The 20,607-nt window shown below is 50.0% G+C and overlaps 1 long non-coding RNA gene across 1 annotated transcript in view; it reads right to left on the reverse strand.

Moving 5' to 3' along the window:
* Window positions 1–16,171, reverse strand: part of LOC139577757 (uncharacterized) — a 50,915-nt gene extending 34,744 nt beyond the window's left edge. Inside the window, exon 1 of the long non-coding RNA XR_011675391.1 lies at window positions 15,809–16,171. This is a non-coding gene — a long non-coding RNA (uncharacterized lncRNA). The remainder of the gene's footprint in view (window positions 1–15,808) is intronic.
* Between the last annotated feature and the right edge of the window lie 4,436 nt (window positions 16,172–20,607).

Below are 20,607 nucleotides of genomic sequence, written 5' to 3' on the forward strand. Positions count from 1 at the left end.
CCTCACTTGCTTTGGCAATGTTAACACATGTTTCCCATGCCAATAAAGCCCCTTGAATTGAATTGAATTGAATTGACAGAGGAGAAAGAGAGGAGTCAGAGGAAGAGAGAGACAGAGGAGAAAGGGAGGAGTCAGAGGAAGAGAGAGACAGAGGAGAAAGGGAGGAGTCAGAGGAAGAGAGAGACAGAGGAGAAAGGGAGGAGTCAGAGGAAGAGAGAGACAGAGGAGAAAGGGAGGAGTCAGAGGAAGAGAGAGACAGAGGTTAAATGAACATCAACATGACCTTTCATGATGTGATGGGGAAGACAGGCTTATCGTTGGTATGGTGTTACAACACCCATACACTATATATACAATAGTATGTGGACACCCCTTCAACTTAGTGGATTCTATTTCAGCCACACCCCTTCCTGACAGATGTCAGGAGAATTGAGTTAATGAAGAGCTCAGAGACTTTCCCCTCTCCTCTACTCTTCTCCCCCTCTCCTCTACTCTTCTCCCCCTCTCCTCTACTCTCCCTCTCCTCTCCTCTACTCCCCCTCTCCTCTACTCTTCTCCCCCTCTCCTTTTCTCCCCCTCTCCTCTCCTCTTCTCCCCCTCTCCTCTACTCTCCCTCTCCTCTTCTTCCCCTCTCCTCTCCTCTTCTCCCCCTCTCCTCTCCTCTTCTCCCCCTCTCCTCTCCTCTTCTCCCCCTCTCCTCTCCTCTTCTCTCCCTCTCCTCGTCTCCCCCTCTCCTCGTCTCCCCCTCTCCTCGTCTCCCCCTCTCCTCTTCTCCCCCTCTCCTCTCCTCTACTCCCCTCTCCTCTACTCCCCCTCTCCTCTACTCCCCCTCTCCTCTACTCTTCTCCCTCTCTCCTCTACTCTTCTCCCTCTCTCCTCTACCCCCCTCTCCTCTCCTCTACTCCCCCTCTCCTCTCCTCTTCTCCCCCTCTCCTCTTCTCCCCCTCTCCTCTTCTCCCCCTCTCCTCTACTCTTCTCCCTCTCTCCTCTACTCCCCCTCTCCTCTCCTCTACTCCCCCTCTCCTCTCCTCTTCTCCCCCTCTCCTCTACCTCTCCTCTACTCTTCTCCCACTCTCCTCTCCTCCCCCTCTCCTCTCCTCTTCTCCCCCTCTCCTCTACTCTACTCCCCCTCTCCTCTTCTCCCCCTCTCCTCTCCTCTTCTCCCCCTCTCCTCTCCTCTTCTCCCCCTCTCCTCTTCTCCCCCTCTCCTCTTCTCCCCCTATCCTCTCCTCTCCTCCCCCTCTCCTCTCCTCTTCTCCCCCTCTCCTCTACTCCCCCTCTCCTCTACTCCCCCTCTCCTCTCCTCTTCCTCTCCTCTCCTCTACTCCCCCTCTCCTCTCCTCTACTCCCCCTCTCCTCTACTCTTCTCCCCCTCTCCTCTACTCTTCTCCCCCTCTCCTCTACTCTTCTCCCCCTCTCCTCTACTCTTCTCCCCCTCTCCTCTCCTCTTCTCCCCCTCTCCTCTACTCATCTCCCCCTCTCCTCTACTCTACCTCCCCCTCTCCTCTACTCTACCTCCCCCTCTCCTCTTCTCCCCCTCTCCTCTCCTCTTCTCCCCCTCTCCTCTACTCTACTCCCCCTCTCCTCTTCTCCCCCTCTCCTCTCCTCTTCTCCCCCTCTCCTCTCCTCTTCTCCCCCTCTCCTCTTCTCCCCCTCTCCTCTTCTCCCCCTCTCCTCTCCTCCCCCTCTCCTCTCCTCCCCCTCTCCTCTACTCTTCTCCCCCTCTCCTCTACTCCCCCTCTCCTCTCCTCTTCCTCTCCTCTCCTCTACTCCCCCTCTCCTCTCCTCTACTCCCCCTCTCCTCTACTCTTCTCCCCCTCTCCTCTACTCTTCTCCCCCTCTCCTCTCCTCTTCTCCCCCTCTCCTCTACTCATCTCCCCCTCTCCTCTACCTCCCCCTCTCCTCTACTCTACCTCCCCCTCTCCTCTTCTCCCCCTCTCCTCTCCTCTTCTCCCCCTCTCCTCTCCTCTTCTCCCCCTCTCCTCTACTCTTCTCCCCCTCTCCTCTACTCTTCTCCCCCTCTCCTCTACTCCCCCTCTCCTCTCCTCTTCCTCTCCTCTCCTCTACTCCCCCTCTCCTCTCCTCTACTCCCCCTCTCCTCTCCTCTACTCCCCCTCTCCTCTACTCTTCTCCCCCTCTCCTCTACTCTTCTCCCCCTCTCCTCTCCTCTTCTCCCCCTCTCCTCTCCTCTTCTCCCCCTCTCCTCTACTCATCTCCCCCTCTCCTCTACTCTACTCCCTCTCTCTCCTCTTCTCCCCCTCTCCTTCAATTCACCCGCTCTCTTTTTCTCCCCCCTCTCTTCTCCCCCTCTCCTCTTCTGACCCTCTATTCTCCTCATCTCCCCCCTTCTCTCCCTCTCCACTTCTCCCCTCCTCATCTCCCCCCTTCTCTCCCTCTCCACTTCTCCCCACCTCTTCTCCCCTTCTCTCCCTCTCTTCTCCTCCCCTCTCCCCTTCTCTTCTCCTACCCCTCTCCTATTCTCCCCCTCTACTCTACTTTTCTCCCAGTCTCTCTTCTCCTCTTCTCCCCCTCTCCCACCTTCTCCCCATCTCTTCTCCCTGCTCTCTTCTCCTTTTCTCCCTGCTCTCTTCTCCTTTTCTCCCTGCTCACTTCTCATTTTCTCCACCTCTCTTCTCCCCTTCTCTCCCTCTCTTCTCCTCCCCTCTCCCCCTCTCTTCTCCTACCCCTCTCCTATTCTCCCCCTCTCCTCTCCTTTTCTCCCAGTCTCTCTTCTCCCCATCTCCTTGTCTTCCCCTCCCCCTCTCCTCTTCTCCCCCCCTCTTCTCCCCCTTTCCTCCTCTCTTCTCCCCCCTCTCCTATTCTTCCCCACCCCTCCCCCCTGTCCTCTTTTCCCCCTTTCCTCTTCTCCCCTTCTCCTCCTCTGTTCTCCTCTTCTCCCCTCTTCTCCCCCTCTCCTCTACTCTTCTCCCCCTCTCCTCTACTCTTCTCCCCCTCTCCTCTCCTCCCCCTCTCCTCTCCTCCCCCTCTCCTCTACTCTTCTCCCCCTCTCCTCTACTCCCCCTCTCCTCTACTCTTCTCCCCCTCTCCTCTACTCTTCTCCCCCTCTCCTCTACCCCCTCTCCTCTCCTCTTCCTCTCCTCTCCTCTACTCCCCCTCTCCTCTCCTCTTCTCCCCCTCTCCTCTCCTCTTCTCCCCCTCTCCTCTACTCTTCTCCCCCTCTCCTCTACTCTTCTCCCCCTCTCCTCTACTCTTCTCCCCCTCTCCTCTACTCTTCTCCCCCTCTCCTCTACTCTTCTCCCCCTCTCCTCTACTCTTCTCCCCCTCTCCTCTACTCTTCTCCCCCTCTCCTCTACTCTTCTCCCCCTCTCCTCTACTCATCTCCCCCTCTCCTCTACTCTACCTCCCCCTCTCCTCTACCTCCCCCTCTCCTCTCCTCTTCTCCCCCTCTCCTCTTCTCCCCCTCTCCTCTACTCTTCTCCCCCTCTCCTCTACTCTTCTCCCCCTCTCCTCTACTCTACTCCCCCTCTCCTCTTCTTCCCCTCTCCTCTCCTCTTATCCTCCTCTCCTCTCCTCTACTCCCCCTCTCCTCTTCTTCCCCTCTCCTCTACTCTCCTCCCCCTCTCCTCGTCTCCCCCTCTCCTCTACTCCCCCTCTCCTCTTCTCCCCCTCTCCCCCCCTCTCATCTTCTCCCCCTCTCCCCTACTCTTCTCCCCCTCTCCCCTACTCTTCTCCCCCTCTCCTCTACCCCCCCTCTCCTCTCCTCTACTCCCCCTCTCCTCTCCTCTTCTCCCCCTCTCCTCTCCTCTCCTCTACCTTTCCTCTACTCTTCTCCCCCTCTCCTCTCCTCCCCCTCTCCTCTTCTCCCCCTCTCCTCTAATCTACTCCCCATCTCCTCTTCTCCCCATCTCCTCTTCTCCCCCACTCCTCTTCTCCACAATCTCCTCTTCTCCCCCATCTCCTCTTCTCCCCTTCTCCCCATCTCCTCTTCTCCTCTTCTCCCCTTCTCCCCATCTCCTCTTCTCCCCCTCTCCTCTTCTCCCCCTCTCCTCTTCTCCCTTCCTCTCCTCTTCTCCCCCTCTCCTCTCCTCCCCCTCTCCTCTCCTCTTCTCCCCCTCTCCTCTCCTCTACTCCCCCTCTCCTCTCCTCTACTCTACTCCCCCTCTCCTCTACTCTACTCCCCCTCTCCTCTACTCTTCTCCCCCTCTTCTCTTCTCCCCCTCTCCTCTCCTCTTCTCCCCCTCTCCTCTCCTCTTCTCCCCCTCTCCTCTACTCTTCTCCCCCTCTCCTCTTCTCCCCCTCTCCTCTTCTCCCCCTCTACTCTCCTCTTCTCCCCCTCTCCTCTCCTCTACTCCCCCTCTCCTCTCCTCTACTCTTCTCCCCCTCTCCTCTACTCTACTCCCCCTCTCCTCTCCTCTTCTCCCCCTCTCCTCTTCTCCCCCTCTCCTCTCCTCCCCCACTCCTCTTCTCCCCCACTCCCCATCTCCTCTTCTCCCCCTCTCCTCTTCTCCCCCTCTCCTCTTCTCCCCCTCTCCTCTCCTCTTCTCCCCCTCTCCTCTTCTCCCCCTCTCCTCTCCTCTTCTCCCCCTCTCCTCTCCTCTACTCCCCCTCTCCTCTCCTCTCCTCCCCCTCTCCTCTACTCTTCTCCCCCTCTCCTCTACTCTTCTCCCCCTCTCCTCTACTCTACTCCCCCTCTCCTCTTCTCCCCCTCTCCTCTCCTCTTCTCCCCCTCTCCCCTCCTCTTCTCCCCCTCTCCTCTTCTCCCCCTCTCCTCTCCTCTTCTCCCCTCTCCTCTCCTCCCCCTCTCCTCTCCTCTTCTCCCCCTCTCCTCTCCTCTCCTCTTCTCCCCCTCTCCTCTCCTCTTCTCCCCCTCTCCTCTCCTCCCCCTCTCCTCTACTATACTCCCCTTCTCCTCTACTCTTCTCCCCCTCTCCTCTACTCTTTTCCCCCTCTCCTCTCCTCTCTTCCCTCCCCCTCTCCTCTCCTCTACTCCCCCTCTCCTCTCCATCTTCTCTCCCTCTCTTCTCCTCTTCTCCCCCCTCTACTCTTCTCCACCCCCTCTCCTCTTATACTCTTCTCTCCTCCTCCTCTTCTCCTCTTCTCCCCAATTCTACCCCTCCCATCTCCTCCCCTCACCCCTCTGCTCTTCAATCCCTCTCCAATTCTCATCCCTTTTCCCACTCTCTTCTCCTCTTCTCCCCCTCTCCCCCTCTTGTCTTCTCTCCCTATCCTCTACTATACTCCCCTTCTCCTCTACTCTTCTCCCCCTCTCCTCTACTCTTTTCCCCCTCTCCTCTCCTCTCTTCCCTCCCCCTCTCCTCTCCTCTACTCCCCCTCTCCTCTCCATCTTCTCTCCCTCTCTTCTCCTCCCCCCTCTACTCTTCTCCACCCCCTCTCCTCTTATACTCTTCTCTCCTCCTCCTCTTCTCCTCTTCTCCCCAATTCTACCCCTCCCATCTCCTCCCCTCACCCCTCTGCTCTTCAATCCCTCTCCAATTCTCATCCCTTTTCCCACTCTCTTCTCCTCTTCTCCCCCTCTTGTCTTCTCTCCCTATCCTCTTCTCCCCTCTCCTCTTCTTCCCCTCCCACCTCTGCTCTTCTCCTCTCTTCTCCCCCTCTCTTCTCCTCTTCTTCAGCACCCCCCTCATCTTCTTCCCCTCTCTACTCCTCCCTCACTTCTCCTCTTCTCCCCCTCTCCTCTTCTTCCACTCCACTCTCACCTCTGCTCCTCTCCCCTCTCTTCTCCTCTCCTCCCTCCTCTCCCTTCTCCTCCCCTTCTCCCCTCTCTTCTTCTCCCACTTACCTCTCCTCCCCTCCCCTCTCCTCTCCTCTTCTCCCCACTCACCTTTTCTCCCCCCTCTCTTCTCCTCCCCCTCTCCTCTCCTCTCTTCTCTCCATCTCTTCTCCTTTTCTCCACCTCCCTTCTCCATCTCTTCTCCTACCCCTCTCCTATTCTCCCCCTCTCCTCTCCTTTTCTCCCAGTCTCTCTTCTCCTCTTCTCCCTCTCTCGTCTTCTCCCCTCCCTTCTCGTCTTCTCCCCTCGTCTTCTCCCCTCTTCTTCCCCCTTCTCCCCCTCTCTTCTCCCCCTCTTCTCCTCTTCTCCCCCTTTCCTTCTCTTCACCCCCTCTCATTTTCTCCCCCTCTCTTCTCCTCTTCTGTCCCTCTCCTCTTCTCCCTCTCTCTTCTCCTCTTCTCTCCCTCTCTCTCCTCCCCCTCTCCTTCAATTCACCGCTCTCTTTTTCTCCCCCCTCTCTTCTCCCCCTCTCCTCTTCTGACCCTCTTCTCCCCCCTTCTCTCCCTCTCAACTTCTCCCCATCTCTTCTCCCTGCTCTCTTCTCCTTTTCTCCACCTCTCTTCTCCCCTTCTCTCCCTCTCTTCCCCTCCCCTCTCCCCCTCTCTTCTCCTACCCCTCTCCTATTCTCCCCCTCTCCTCTCCTTTTCTCCCAGTCTCTCTTCTCCTCCTCCTCTCCCACCTTCTCCCCCTTCTCTTCTCCTCTTCTCTTCTCCCTCTCTCGTCTTCTCCCCTCCCCTCTCTTCTCGTCTTCTCCCCTCTTCTTCCCCCTTCTCCCCCTCTCCCAGTCTCTCTTCTCCCCCCTTCTCCCCATTTTCTTCTCCTCACCCCCTCTCCCCTTCTCCCCCTCTCTTCTCCTCTTCTGTCCCTCTCCTCTTCTCCCTCTCTCTTCTCCCTCTCTCTTCTCCCTCTCTCTCCTCTTCTCCCCCTCTCCTTCAATTCACCCGCTCTCTTTTTCTCCCCCCTCTCTTCTCCCCCTCTCCTCTTCTGACCCTCTATTCTCCTCATCTCCCCCCTTCTCTCCCTCTCCACTTCTCCCCTCCTCATCTCCCCCCTTCTCTCCCTCTCCTCTTCTCCCCATCTCTTCTCCCCTTCTCTCCCTCTCTTCTCCTCCCCTCTCCCCCTCTCTTCTCCTACCCCTCTCCTATTCTCCCCCTCTACTCTTCTCCCAGTCTCTCTTCTCCTCTTCTCCCCCTCTCCCACCTTCTCCCCATCTCTTCTCCCTGCTCTCTTCTCCTTTTCTCCCTGCTCTCTTCTCCTTTTCTCCCTGCTCACTTCTCCTTTTCTCCACCTCTCTTCTCCCCTTCTCTCCCTCTCTTCTCCTCCCCTCTCCCCTACCCCTCTCCTATTCTCCCCCTCTCCTCTCCTTTTCTCCCAGTCTCTCTTCTCCCCATCTCCTTGTCTTCCCCTCCCCTCCCCCTCTCCTCTTCTCCCCCCCTCTTCTCCCCCTTTCCTCCTCTCTTCTCCCCCCTCTCCTATTCTTCCCCACCCCTCCCCCCTGTCCTCTTTTCCCCCTTTCCTCTTCTCCCCTTCTCCTCCTCTGTTCTCCTCTTCTCCCAATCTCTCTTCTCCCCTCTTCTCCCCCTCTCTTCTTCTTTCCCTCCCCTCTCCCCCTCTTCTCCTATTCTGCCCCTCATCTACTCTTCTTCCCCTTCATCTCCCCCACTCCTCTTCTCCCCCCTCTTATCCCCCTCTACCCTTCTCCCCCTCTCTTTCTCTTCTCGCCCTCTCATCATCTCCCCCCTCTCCTCTACTCTTCTCCCCCTCCTACTCCCAAACTGCCTTCTCATACAAACCAATAAAGACATGGAATGGCCTCACCTCAACATGGATCTAGTCCAGTCAGACGTGTCTCACCTCAACATGGATCTAGTCCAATCAGACGTGTCTCACCTCAACATGGATCTAGTCCAATCAGACGTGTCTCACCTCACCATGGATCTAGTCCAATCAGACGTGTCTCACCTCAACATGGATCTAGTCCAGTCAGACGTGTCTCACCTCAACATGGATCTAGTCCAATCAGACGTGTCTCACCTCAACATGGATCTAGTCCAATCAGACGTGTCTCACCTCAACATGGATCTAGTCCAATCAGACGTGTCTCACCTCAACATGGATCTAGTCCAATCAGACGTGTCTCACCTCAACATGGATCTAGTCCAATCAGACGTGTCTCACCTCAACATGGATCTAGTCCAATCAGACGTGTCTCACCTCAACATGGATCTAGTCCAATCAGACGTGTCTCACCTCAACATGGATCTAGTCCAATCAGACGTGTCTCACCTCAACATGGATCTAGTCCAATCAGACATGTTCACACTGATATTGATCTAATAGGCAACAGTGACTTTTTTAATGCAACAGAATAAACACTAAAAAACACATTACATTTCAATAGGTGCAATAACTTATCTCTGTACACTATTCTGATTAGATACTATTTAATGCTGAGTTTGGACACAGGTTTTTATAGGACCACTAAGGCACCTGGACCACATACTGAGATGTGCCTTTAGTTAAGTAAATCAGTTGTTACATGAGGTGACAGTTGTAGGACTGTTAACAAAGTAGCTGAATTGTCAAAGACCGTAGCCTGAGGTCACCCAAAGAAAAGTAATCCAGAACTTTCTCTTGTAAAGAATTACAAATCTACCACTTTCATATAAACCCCTCGATACACAGCAGAACATCTACACTGAATCCATCCACCAAACATCCTGATTTGTTCCTGATCCTGATCAACACTTTTTATGACACTAAAATAACCTTCAACTACAGTATATATGAAGGGATTATTGTCATTGTTACATTATATAGGCTACAGTAAGTTATATTCTTCCATTTTAAATAACAGGCTCTCCCACCATCTAGAATCATCTGGTCTGCTTGATGATGAACTAAATGTAGACCACAGCATGATTATTATATGACTACCACATCTCTGTACCCCCACACACACAATCCATGTTTGGCAGATGCTCTTTTCATTTACAATTTAACCCTTAGCCTACCATTTCTGCAGCCGTGTGGAAATCTGTAACGTCCGATCAGTTTGGCCTTTAAACTGTGGAAAGATGAGACTCAGGAACACGATGATGTTCTCCGTTTTGCTCTACGACCCCATAAGCATCGTCTGAAGTCATACAGTCTATCTGACAACTTCTGTCTGTAGTGTCAGAACCGTTTGGACTACACACTAACATGACCCCACTATGGAAAGGTGAGTCTCTCAGGAACACGTACAGGTTGTATTGATCTAGGACACACTAACATGACCCCACTATGGAAAGGTGAGTCTCTCAGGAACACATACAGGTTGTATTGATCTAGGACACACTAACATGACCCCACTATGGAAAGGTGAGTCTCTCAGGAACACGTACAGGTTGTATTGATCTAGGACGCACTAACATGACCCCACTATGGAAAGGTGAGTCTCTCAGGAACACGTACAGGTTGTATTGATCTAGGACACACTAACATGACCCCACTATGGAAAGGTGAGACTCTCAGGAACACGTACAGGTTGTATTGATCTAGGACACACTAACATGACCCCACTATGGAAAGGTGAGTCTCTCAGGAACACGTACAGGTTGTATTGATCTAGGACGCACTAACATGACCCCACTATGGAAAGGTGAGTCTCTCAGGAACACGTACAGGTTGGTTTGATCTAGGACGCACTAACATGACCCCACTATGGAAAGGTGAGTCTCTCAGGAACACGTACAGGTTGTATTGATCTAGGACACACTAACATGACCCCACTATGGAAAGGTGAGTCTCTCAGGAACACATACAGGTTGGTTTGATCTAGGACACACTAACATGACCCCACTATGGAAATGTGAGTCTCTCAGGAACACATACAGGTTGGTTTGATCTAGGACACACTAACATGACCCCACTATGGAAAGGTGAGTCTCTCAGGAACACATACAGGTTGGTTTGATCTAGGACACACTAACATGACCCCACTATGGAAAGGTGAGTCACTCAGGAACACGTACAGGTTGTATTGATCTAGGACACACTAACATGACCCCACTATGGAAAGGTGAGTCTCTCAGGAACACATACAGGTTGTATTGATCTAGGACACACTAACATGACCCCACTATGGAAAGGTGAGTCTCTCAGGAACACATACAGGTTGTATTGATCTAGGACACACTAACATGACCCCACTATGGAAAGGTGAGTCTCTCAGGAACACGAACAGGTTGTATTGATCTAGGACGCCCACAAGCTTTACAAGACTCGTCTGAAGGTCTCCTGGTACCAGTTTAACACATTTATTGAAGTAGATATGGAGATAGTTTAGTTCCAAACAATAAGGGGTGAAATACATGTAAAATAATAATATGAGTTTCCTGATCTTTTTCCCACAAAATATAAAAATCCCAAGACTATTTGGCCCTAAACAGACATTACATGGTGACAGACTATCTGATAGAAAACTGAGAAAAAAATGTACAATATACAAATGAAGTGAGCATAGCCTTGCTATTGAGAAAGGATTGAAACAGGCAGAGAGAAGACTGGCTATGTGCCCACTGCCACAAAATGAGGTGGAAACTGAGCTGTACTTTCTAACCTCCTGAGCTGTACTTTCTAACGATATAAGAGACACATATTTCCCTCAGATTACAAAGACCCCAACATTTTTTTTAAACAAATATAATATTGACTAGCTCTCGTATCTGGTAGGTGAAATACCACAGTGTGCAATCATGTCAGCAGAATGTGTGACCTGTTGTGATGAGAACAGGGTAACCAGTGGAGAACAAACACCACAGTAAATAAAACCTAGGACTAGATTTATCACTTTAGTTAATTTCCCTTGACATTTGTACTTCTACTTTTTGTACACACATCTCACACTCTCCTACACACACCAGCTGACTGAGAGGGCCCTAGTGGAGCCGGCTGGCTGAGAGGGCCCTAGTGGAACCAGGTGGCTGAGCGGGTCCTAGTGGAACCAGCTGGTTGAGAGGGCACTAGTGTAGCCAGTTGGTTGAGAGGGCACTAGTGTAGCCAGCTGGTTGAGAGGGCACTAGTGTAGCCAGCTGGTTGAGAGGGCACTAGTGGTACCGGGGTACCGGTGCAGAGTCAATGTGCGGGTCACCGGTGTCAAGGTTATTGAGGTAATATGTACATGTAGGTAGAGTTATTAAAGTGACTATACATAGATAATAACAGAGAGTAGCAGCAGCGTAGGCGAAGGGGGGGGGGGGTGCAAATAGTCTGGGTAGCCATTTGATTAGATGTTCAGGAGTCTTATGGCTTGGGGGTAGAAGATGTTTAGAAGCCTCTTGGACCTAGACTTGATGCTCCGGAACCGCTTGCCGTGCGGTAGAAGAGAGAACAGTCTATGACTAGGGTGACTGGAGTCTTTGACCATTTTTATGGCCTTCCTCTGACACCGCCTGGTATAGAGGTCCTGGATGGCAGAAAGCTTGACCCAAGCTTGATGTACTGGGCCGTACGCACTACCCTCTGTAGTGTCATGCGGTCAGAGATCGATCAGTTGCTATACCAGGCAGTGATGCAACCCGTCAGGATGCTCTCGATGGTGCAGCTGTAGAACCTTTTTAAGGATCTGAGGACCCATGTCAAATCTTTTCAGTCTCCTTTTGTCGTGCCTTCTTCACGACTGTCTTCGTGTGTTTGGACCATGTTAGGATGTTGGTGATGTGGACACCAAGGAACTTGAAGCTCTCAACCTGCTCCACTACAGCCCCGTTGATGAGAATGGGGGCGTGCTCGGTCCTCCTTTTCCTGTCTTTCACAATCATCTCCTTTGTCTTGATCACGTTGAGGGAGAGATTGTTGTCCTGGCACCACACGGCCAGGTCTCTGACCTCCTCCCTATAGGCTGTCGCACTATTGTCAGTGATCAAGCCTACCACTGTTGTGTCATCGGCAAACTTAATGGTGTTGGAGTCATGCCTCGGCGTGCAGTCATGAGTGAACAGGGAGTACAGGAGGGGACTGAGCACACAGCCCCCGTGTTGAGGATCAGCGTGGCGGATGTGTTGTTACCTAACCTTACCACCTGGGGGGGGGGCCCGTCAGGAAGTACAGGATCCTGTTGCAGAGGGAGGTGTTTAGTCACAGGGTCCTTAGCTTAGTGATGAGCTTTGAGGGCACTATGGTGTTGAACGCTGAGCTGTAGTCAATGAACAGCATTCTCACATAGGTGTTCCTTTTGTCCAGGTGGGAAGGGGCAGTGTGGAGTGCAATAGAGATTACATCATCTGTGGATCTGTTGGGGCGGTATGGAAATTGGAGTGGGTCTAGGGTTTCTGGGAAAATGGTGTTGATGTGAGCCATGACCAGCCTTTCAAATCACTTCATGGCTACAGACGTGAGTACTACGGGTCGGTAGTCATTTAGGCAGGTTACCTTGGTGTTCTTGGACACAGGGACTATGGTGGTCTGATTGAAACATGTGGTGGATCTAATTTAATACATTTGCTTCTGTCTGTTTTTTAAATAATTAAATTCAAAGGTCAGGGTCAAGCTGAGCCGGACCAAGAGTGGAAGAGTGGAAAAGGTTACTGGTTGTGATGACATCACTGGTGAGAAGTCAGTAATGAAAAGATATTGAGTTGACTGCATGTTAGTCTGTCAGCCCTATCTCTGTTGACATCTCCCTCTCTCTCCATCTCCCCTCCTCCTCTGTCCCATAGACACATCAAGTAGTTTGGGTGTGTATAAATACAGCTAAACCTAGGGTATGGCTAAATGGGGTGTGTATAAATACAGCTAAACCTAGGGTATGGCTAAATGGGGTGTGTATAAATACAGCCAAACCTAGGGTATGGCTAAATGGGATGTGTAGAAATACAGCTAAACCTAGGGTATGGCTAAATGGGATGTGTAGAAATATAGCTAAACCTACGGTATGGCTAAATGGGGTGTGTAGAAATACAGCTAAACCTAGGGTATGGCTAAATGGGGTGTATAGAAATACAGCTAAACCTAGGGTATGGCTAAATGGGGTGTGTAGAAATACAGCTAAACCTAGGGTATGGCTAAATGGGATGTGTAGAAATACAGCTAAACCTAGGGTATGGCTAAATGGGATGTGTAGAAATACAGCTAAACCTAGGGTATGGCTAAATGGGGTGTGTAGAAATACAGCTAAACATAGGGTATGGCTAAATGGGGTGTGTAGAAATACAGCTAAACCTAGGGTATGACTAAATGGGATGTGTAGAAATACAGCTAAACCTAGGGTATGGCTAAATGGGATGTGTAGAAATACAGCTAAACCTAAGGTATGGCTAAATGGGATGTGTAGAAATACAGCTAAACCTAGGGTATGGCTAAATGGGGTGTGTAGAAATACAGCTAAACCTAGGGTATGGCTAAATGGGGTGTGTAGAAATACAGCTAAACCTAGGGTATGGCTAAATGGGGTGTGTAGAAATACAGCTAAACCTAGGGTATGGCTAAATGGGGTGTGTAGAAATACAGCTAAACCTAGGGTATGGCTAAATGGGGTGTGTAGAAATACAGCTAAACCTAGGGTATGGCTAAATGGGGTGTGTAGAAATACAGCTAAACCTAGGGTATGGCTAAATGGGGTGTGTAAAAATACAGCTAAACCTAGGGTATGGCTAAATGGGATGTGTAGAAATACAGCTAAACCTAGGGTATGACTAAATGGGGTGTGTAGAAATACAGCTAAACCTAGGGTATGGCTAAATGGGGTGTGTAGAAATACAGCTAAACCTAGGGTATGGCTAAATGGGATGTGTAAAAATACAGCTAAACCTAGGGCATGGCTAAATGGGATGTGTAGAAATACAGCTAAACCTAGGGTATGGCTAAATGGGGTGTGTAGAAATACAGCTAAACCTAGGGTATGGCTAAATGGGGTGTGTAGAAATACAGCTAAACCTAGGGTATGGCTAAATGGGGTGTGTAGAAATACAGCTAAACCTAGGGTATGGCTAAATGGGGTGTGTAGAAATACAGCTAAACCTAGGGTATGGCTAAATGGGGTGTGTAGAAATACAGCTAAACCTAGGGTATGGCTAAATGGGGTGTGTAGAAATACAGCTAAACCTAGGGTATGGCTAAATGGGGTGTGTATAAATACAGCTAAACCTAGGGTATGGCTAAATGGGATGTGTAGAAATACAGCTAAACATAGGGTATGGCTAAATGGGGTGTGTAGAAATACAGCTAAACCTAGGGTATGGCTAAATGGGATGTGTAGAAATACAGCTAAACCTAGGGTATGACTAAATGGGATGTGTAGAAATACAGCTAAACCTAGGGTATGGCTAAATGGGGTGTGTATAAATACAGCTAAACCTAGGGTATGGCTAAATGGGGTGTGTAGTAATACAGCTAAACATAGGGTATGGCTAAATGGGGTGTGTAGAAATACAGCTAAACATAGGGTATGGCTAAATGGGGTGTGTAGAAATACAGCTAAACCTAGGGTATGACTAAATGGGATGTGTAGAAATACAGCTAAACCTAGGGTATGGCTAAATGGGGTGTGTATAAATACAGCTAAACCTAGGGTATGGCTAAATGGGGTGTGTATAAATACAGCTAAACCTAGGGTATGGCTAAATGGGGTGTGTATAAATACAGCTAAACCTAGGGTATGGCTAAATGGGGTGTGTATAAATACAGCTAAACCTAGGGTATGGCTAAATGGGGTGTGTAGAAATCCCCCCACCTGATAATTTACTGTACTTAAAAACTCTAAAATACTATTTGGAGAACAGCAAAAACTAACATAAATGAATGCCCCCAGACATGAATTATCACTTCAATATTAGGTTTATATTAGGTTAATATTAGGTTTAAAGGTCTGTGGAATGGATGTACAACGTACCACTCAACCTCATCATACAGAGGCTACATTGACTCATTTAGTCTACTGGTGGAACAGTACAATGAAATAGAAGCATAATACACACTTCATCGCTGACTTCAAATACCCACATCGATGTGAAAGTAACCGGAGCATAAAACAGCTGACTGGGAATGTAAACTATGCCAGATAAAATAATTTTTTATATAACCTTTATGTAACTAAGCAAATCAGTTAAGAACAAATTCATATTTACAACGACGGCCTACCCCGGCCTAACCCAGACGACGCTGGGACAATTGTGCGCCGCCCTACGGGACTCCCAATCACGGCCGGATGTGATGCAGCCTGGATTCAGACAAACCAGGCCAGATAAATCCTACACATGCATGTAAATAAAATACTGTAACGACCCTGGGTTTATAAGCGCGGAAATCGACTCTGCCGCTTGAGCATGCTTTTGCGGCACAGTCGATAGCGCGCCGGACCTCAGGCTAGGAGGTCGAGGGTTCGAGACCTGCTCCCTGCTGTTTCATTACATTGGTGTCAGAAGTGATCGGACCTTGCATCCATGACAGTGCGTGTGCTTGGCCGGTGAGCGCGTTCCTGTAAGACGTAGAGTCGCGAGGACGCGCTCTTTGAAAGGAGGGAGTAGTGTAACGACCCTGGGTTTATAAGCGCGGAAATCGACTCTGCCGCTTGAGCATGCTTTTGCGCCACAGTCGATAGCGCGCCGGACCTCGGGCTAGGAGGTCGAGGGTTCGAGACCTGCTCCCTGCTGTTTCATTACAATACATTAAAGGAATTTCTTAGGCCTTCAATCAACAAGGACGCATAACGACAAACTGACTCAACCAAAGAATGAAGAAAATCATGAAATACAAGATGAAAATATTCATCACTCATTCCTTTACTTGACAGTGTTAAATAATACTTGTATGTGAGAACAATACTTTTTGTAAACAAATGTTTAATTTTGGCTTTATAATAAGGTTGGTAGCAAGATGGAAAATCGTTGAGGAAATCTGTTGCAGCTCAAGTCGACTACAAAATCCACAATGCAATGCTCTCTGTATGGGCTGGCTGGTAGCTAAACGTATCTACACACAATAATACCAAAGACAATATCAGCATGTGAAGTAGCTAACTAGCTGTTAAATCACCTAAACAAACTGCACTATCAATTTAGGAGTCTCCAATCTCACCATATTCAACCTGCAGATCGATGTGTCTCACAGAGTGGAATCTAACATTCACAACTTCAGAAATACTTTTGAGGAGATGGGAAACGGTCCCCTTGCTACTTCAATAGGCGGCGCGGTGCATTCTGGGCGATTCTGGGACAAGGAGAGCGCTCTTTCAAGGTTTGAATGGGAGTCTATTGGGCTCTAGATTAAAAACCCAACATTAGCATGAATTTTGTCAAAAAGAAATACAACATTACTGATATTTTCGGAGATGTGAGATAATTAACTTGCTATCTGTAGTATCGTATAGCTTTGGGATCGTGACAGTACGTACTTTTGATGAAAATAGGCAGTTTCTCGACATGAAGTACACTGACTTTGAGAAGATATTACGTGACGATTGGTTTAGCAACCGCGTGACGCAGCATGTGAACGTGATTGGTCGACAGTCTGCTGGGTGGGGTGTTATACAGGCACGCAGATCTATAGAAATGGGAGGATCATTTGTACATTGAAAAGCGTTGCCGACCCCCTGCTATAATGTATATGAAGTCACCCTTGTGGAGCGGTTCCTATTGTGTACTATGACAGTGTCATTGTCTCATGTGCTTCCCAACACAATTGTTGCTCTGCATTCAGACATGTTCCTTATGATGGGTGCACCCAGTTCATTTTGTATTTGCCTGTCTGCATTATTCACCAGGGAAAGGAAACATTCTGTGAATACTGAAGCATTGCATCAACAAGGTGGCTCTGATAATATTGAAACATTGTATAAATGAACAAGGCGGCTCGGAGAAACTGAAACATTTAGTATCAACAAGACAACTCTGAGAATATTCATATTGCAACATAGTAGTCAACACGGAGGCAGCAGGGCCAGTTTGTCTGTCTGATATTATTGTGTTGCCTACGCAGCATCTGGGTGCTCATTATATACTAAAAACAGCCCTACATCCACACTATAGATAAATAACTTAGCAATATTTAATGACCTCATGCAGCAATATTGATCTGTTCATCTTTTAATTCAGGAAGATGGACAAGCAAAACTGATGGAGTGAGAGGTGGAAATGCATTATACCAGAGGTAGGTAGACTACAGGTAGGGATTAGGATGCAGACAGAGTAACACTGATGGAGTGAGAGGTGGAAATGCATTATACCAGAGGTAGGTAGACGACAGGTAGGGATTAGGATGCTGACAGAGTAACACTGATGGAGTGAGAGGTGGAAATGCATTATACCAGAGGTAGGTAGACTACAGGTAGGGATTAGGATGCAGACAGAGCAACACTGATGGAGTGAGAGGTGGAAATGCATTATACCAGAGGTAGGTAGACTACAGGTAGGGATTAGGATGCAGACAGAGCAACACTGATGGAGTGAGAGGTGGAAATGCATTATACCAGAGGTAGGTAGACTACAGGTAGGGATTAGGATGCAGACAGAGCAACACTGATGGAGTGAGAGGTGGAAATGCATTATACCAGAGGTAGGTAGACTACAGGTAGGGATTAGGATGCAGACAGAGGATGATGATGTAGACCTATAGGTAAGAAGTTAATGTTGGGCTCGCTACAGAAGGCTATATCAAACCTCTGATACAGTACTGGACTACTAGTGGGTGTGGCGTACAGCAGGTCAGCCACCAGGGGGAGACTCGTCGAGGCCTGGTGACAGACAGAGTATACATCACGAGCCGATGGCTCCATCTGCTGGACGTGCCAGGTCTCGACGGGCTCTCCGGCCAGGACTAATTGTGGCTGACTGGGAGTTGGTGAGTAATCAGGGGCTGGTTGCTCACCAGCTGTGCAAGGCCCATAAAGCTGCCAGAAGGGCAGCACACAGAGAGAGTGGGGGAGGAAAGGACTCCCGTATAGTTGGGGACGGTTGCAGAGGTATGAGGCGGGAGTTCAGTTTTTGTGCTGGACAGGATACAGCAAGACCCGGAGCGTAGAAGACGGTATCCCGGAGAGGGTCTCATGGGGGAGACCTATCTTTATCTTTTTGATTTATTGAAACCGAGCTAATCCTACTCTGTTCGTGTCTGATCTGGGTAAACCTCTTGACCAAAGCCCCTGGTCTACCACAGGGGGGAAATGGTTTTCCAAAAAGTAAAAAAATCTAATTACATTCATGTATTTTTCTCGGGGCGCCGCAGCACCCTCATAATGCCTACTTCCCTCGGCTATGCTCTGTCCCCTCCCCTCCTATCTCTCTCCTCTGCCCTCCCCACCCCCTACTTCCCTCAGCTATGCTCTGTCCCCTCCCCTCCTATCTCTCTCCTCTGCCCTCCCCACCCCTACTTCCCTCGGCTATGCTCTGTCCCCTCCCCTCCTATCTCTCTCCTCTGCCCTCCCCACCCCCTACTTCCCTCAGCTATGCTCTGTCCCCTCCCCTCCTGTCTCTCCTCTGCCCTCCCCCATCTTCCCTCGGCTATGCTCTGTCCCCTCCCCTCCTATCTCTCTCCTCTGCCCTCCCCACCCCTACTTCCCTCAGCTATGCTCTGTCCCCTCCCCTCCTATGTCTCTCCTCTGCCCTCCCCCATCTTCCCTCGGCTATGCTCTGTCCCCTCCCCTCCTATCTCTCTCCTCTGCCCTCCCCACCCCCTACTCCCCTCAGCTATACTCTGTCCCCTCCCCTCCTATCTCTCTCCTCTGCCCTCCCCACCCTCTACTTCCCTCGGCTATGCTCTGTCCCCTCCCCTCCTATCTCTCTCCTCTGCCCTCCCCACCCTCTACTTCCCTCGGCTATGCTCTGTCCCCTCCCCTCCTATCTTTCTCCTCTGCCCTCCCCACCCTCTACTTCCCTCGGCTATGCTCTGTCCCCTCCCCTTCTCTCTCTCCTCTGCCCTCCCCACCCCCTACTTCCCTCAGCTATGCTCTGTCCCCTTCCCTCCTATCTCTCTCCTCTGCCCTCCCCACCCCCTCCCCACCCCCTACTTCCCTCAGATATGCTCTGTCCCCTCCCCTCCTATCTCTCTCCTCTGCCCTCCCCCATCTTCCCTCGGCTATGCTCTGTCCCCTCCCTTCCTCTCTCTCTCTCCTCTGCCCTCCCCACCCCCTACTTCCCTCAGCTATGCTCTGTCCCCTCCCCTCCTATCTCTCTCCTCTGCCCTCCCCACCCCCTACTTCCCTCAGCTATGCTCTGTCTCCTCCCCTCCTATCTCTCTCCTCTGCCCTCCCCACCTCCTACTTCCCTCAGCTATGCTCTGTCCCCTCCCCTCCTATCTCTCGTTCTCTCTCTCTCTCTTCCTGCCATGTAGCATCAGGCCTGTTGAGCTTGACTCAGGTCACAGACCTCTGGCATCGACACTCCCCCCTTCTCCTTCTCTAACATGAGACCAATATTAAATAGATACATAAAATATACTCTCATTCATTTACATAGAGACAGATACAATCAATCATTGACACACTGAATATACAACAGTCAGATGCATGACACCATCACATCTTAACTGACATTAGTGTCTGTCCCCAGATGGACAGTTAGGCTCCAGTAAAGTACATTTACAGGTGATCACATCATTGTCCTGCTTTGAGACACATTTTTACTGTCTGCTTCCAGTTGCATGTTATTTTACTAGCCCTGCAAATGGTAATATATCTTACAATATCAAAACATATCTCAGTAACTGTCACAAGTGTCTATCAACATAACAGCCTCCTACCTGTGCTCCACAACAGGGTCATCAGTATCACTACAGGTATCATTTCTGCCTCTAACTGGGGTTACTGTCATGAAGAGTGGACTGAAGAGTGGAACATACTGCTTGGCTATATGACTTCTATGTCATAAGTTCGTTAGGTCTTTGATGTGAGATAAACTTCTTAGCAACTTATCTTGGATCAGTGGTTGAACACACTACAGCAAACTGAAAAACTCCACAGGAAACTGCTGACAGAGCAGCAAAGTTTCACATAGTGTGTCCTATAATATCACCTCTAACTTTCTACTGCTTGAGTTCACCTCTTATAGAATATTGGCTTAATGTTCCAGCACCTCAATATAAACAGTACCAGCACCCAAAATGAGTACTGATGAGGTCTCATGTTAGAGCAGGAGAAGGGGGGATGTGGTGTAGAAGCTAGAGGTCTGTTACCCAAGTCAACTCAACAGGCCTGATGCTATATGTCAGGGTCAGGCTGGACTGGGACAAGAGAGGAACAGGTTACTGGTTATGATGACATCACTGGTGAGAAGTCAGTGAATAAAAGATGAAGGGGAGAGGAAGGAGGAGAGGAGAGGGAGGAGAGGGGGAGAAAAGAGAAGAGAGAGAAGAGGAGGATGGGAGAAAAGGAGAGGAGAGGGAGGAGAGGTGGAGAAAAGAGGAGAGAGAGAAGAGGAGGATGGGAGAAAGGGGAGAGGAGAGGAGAGGAGAGGAGAGGAGAGGAGAGGAGAGGAGAGGAGAGAAGAGAAGAGGAGAGGAGAGGAGAGGAGGATGGGAGAAAGGGAGAGGAGGTACTGTTTGTCTCCCACCGTTCCACTCAGAGGACTCTACCTTCTGTTATCAAGTGGGGCGTTTCCACTATATTTAGTTTACCAGTCATTTCAGTGAAGGGAACAAGTGCACACTTTAGGAGAAAGGAGAGATAATTGGTGCAATGCTTCTTTCTAGTCTACAGTCCTGCGTCTGTGACACCAGATTATCACCTAGTGGCCATAAGAGGAACTGTCCTGTCAGTGTGTTTTTACTGCTGGCTCAAAACAACACATGACCTGCATACATGATATGATTCATGTGTGAGTACTAAAAGCATATGAATATAGTATATTATAGTATATTTATTATATATGTGGGTCTGATAAGTA

Source organism: Salvelinus alpinus, chromosome 6 (assembly GCF_045679555.1).
Source record: "Salvelinus alpinus chromosome 6, SLU_Salpinus.1, whole genome shotgun sequence".
Taxonomy (NCBI): Eukaryota; Metazoa; Chordata; class Actinopteri; order Salmoniformes; family Salmonidae; genus Salvelinus; species Salvelinus alpinus.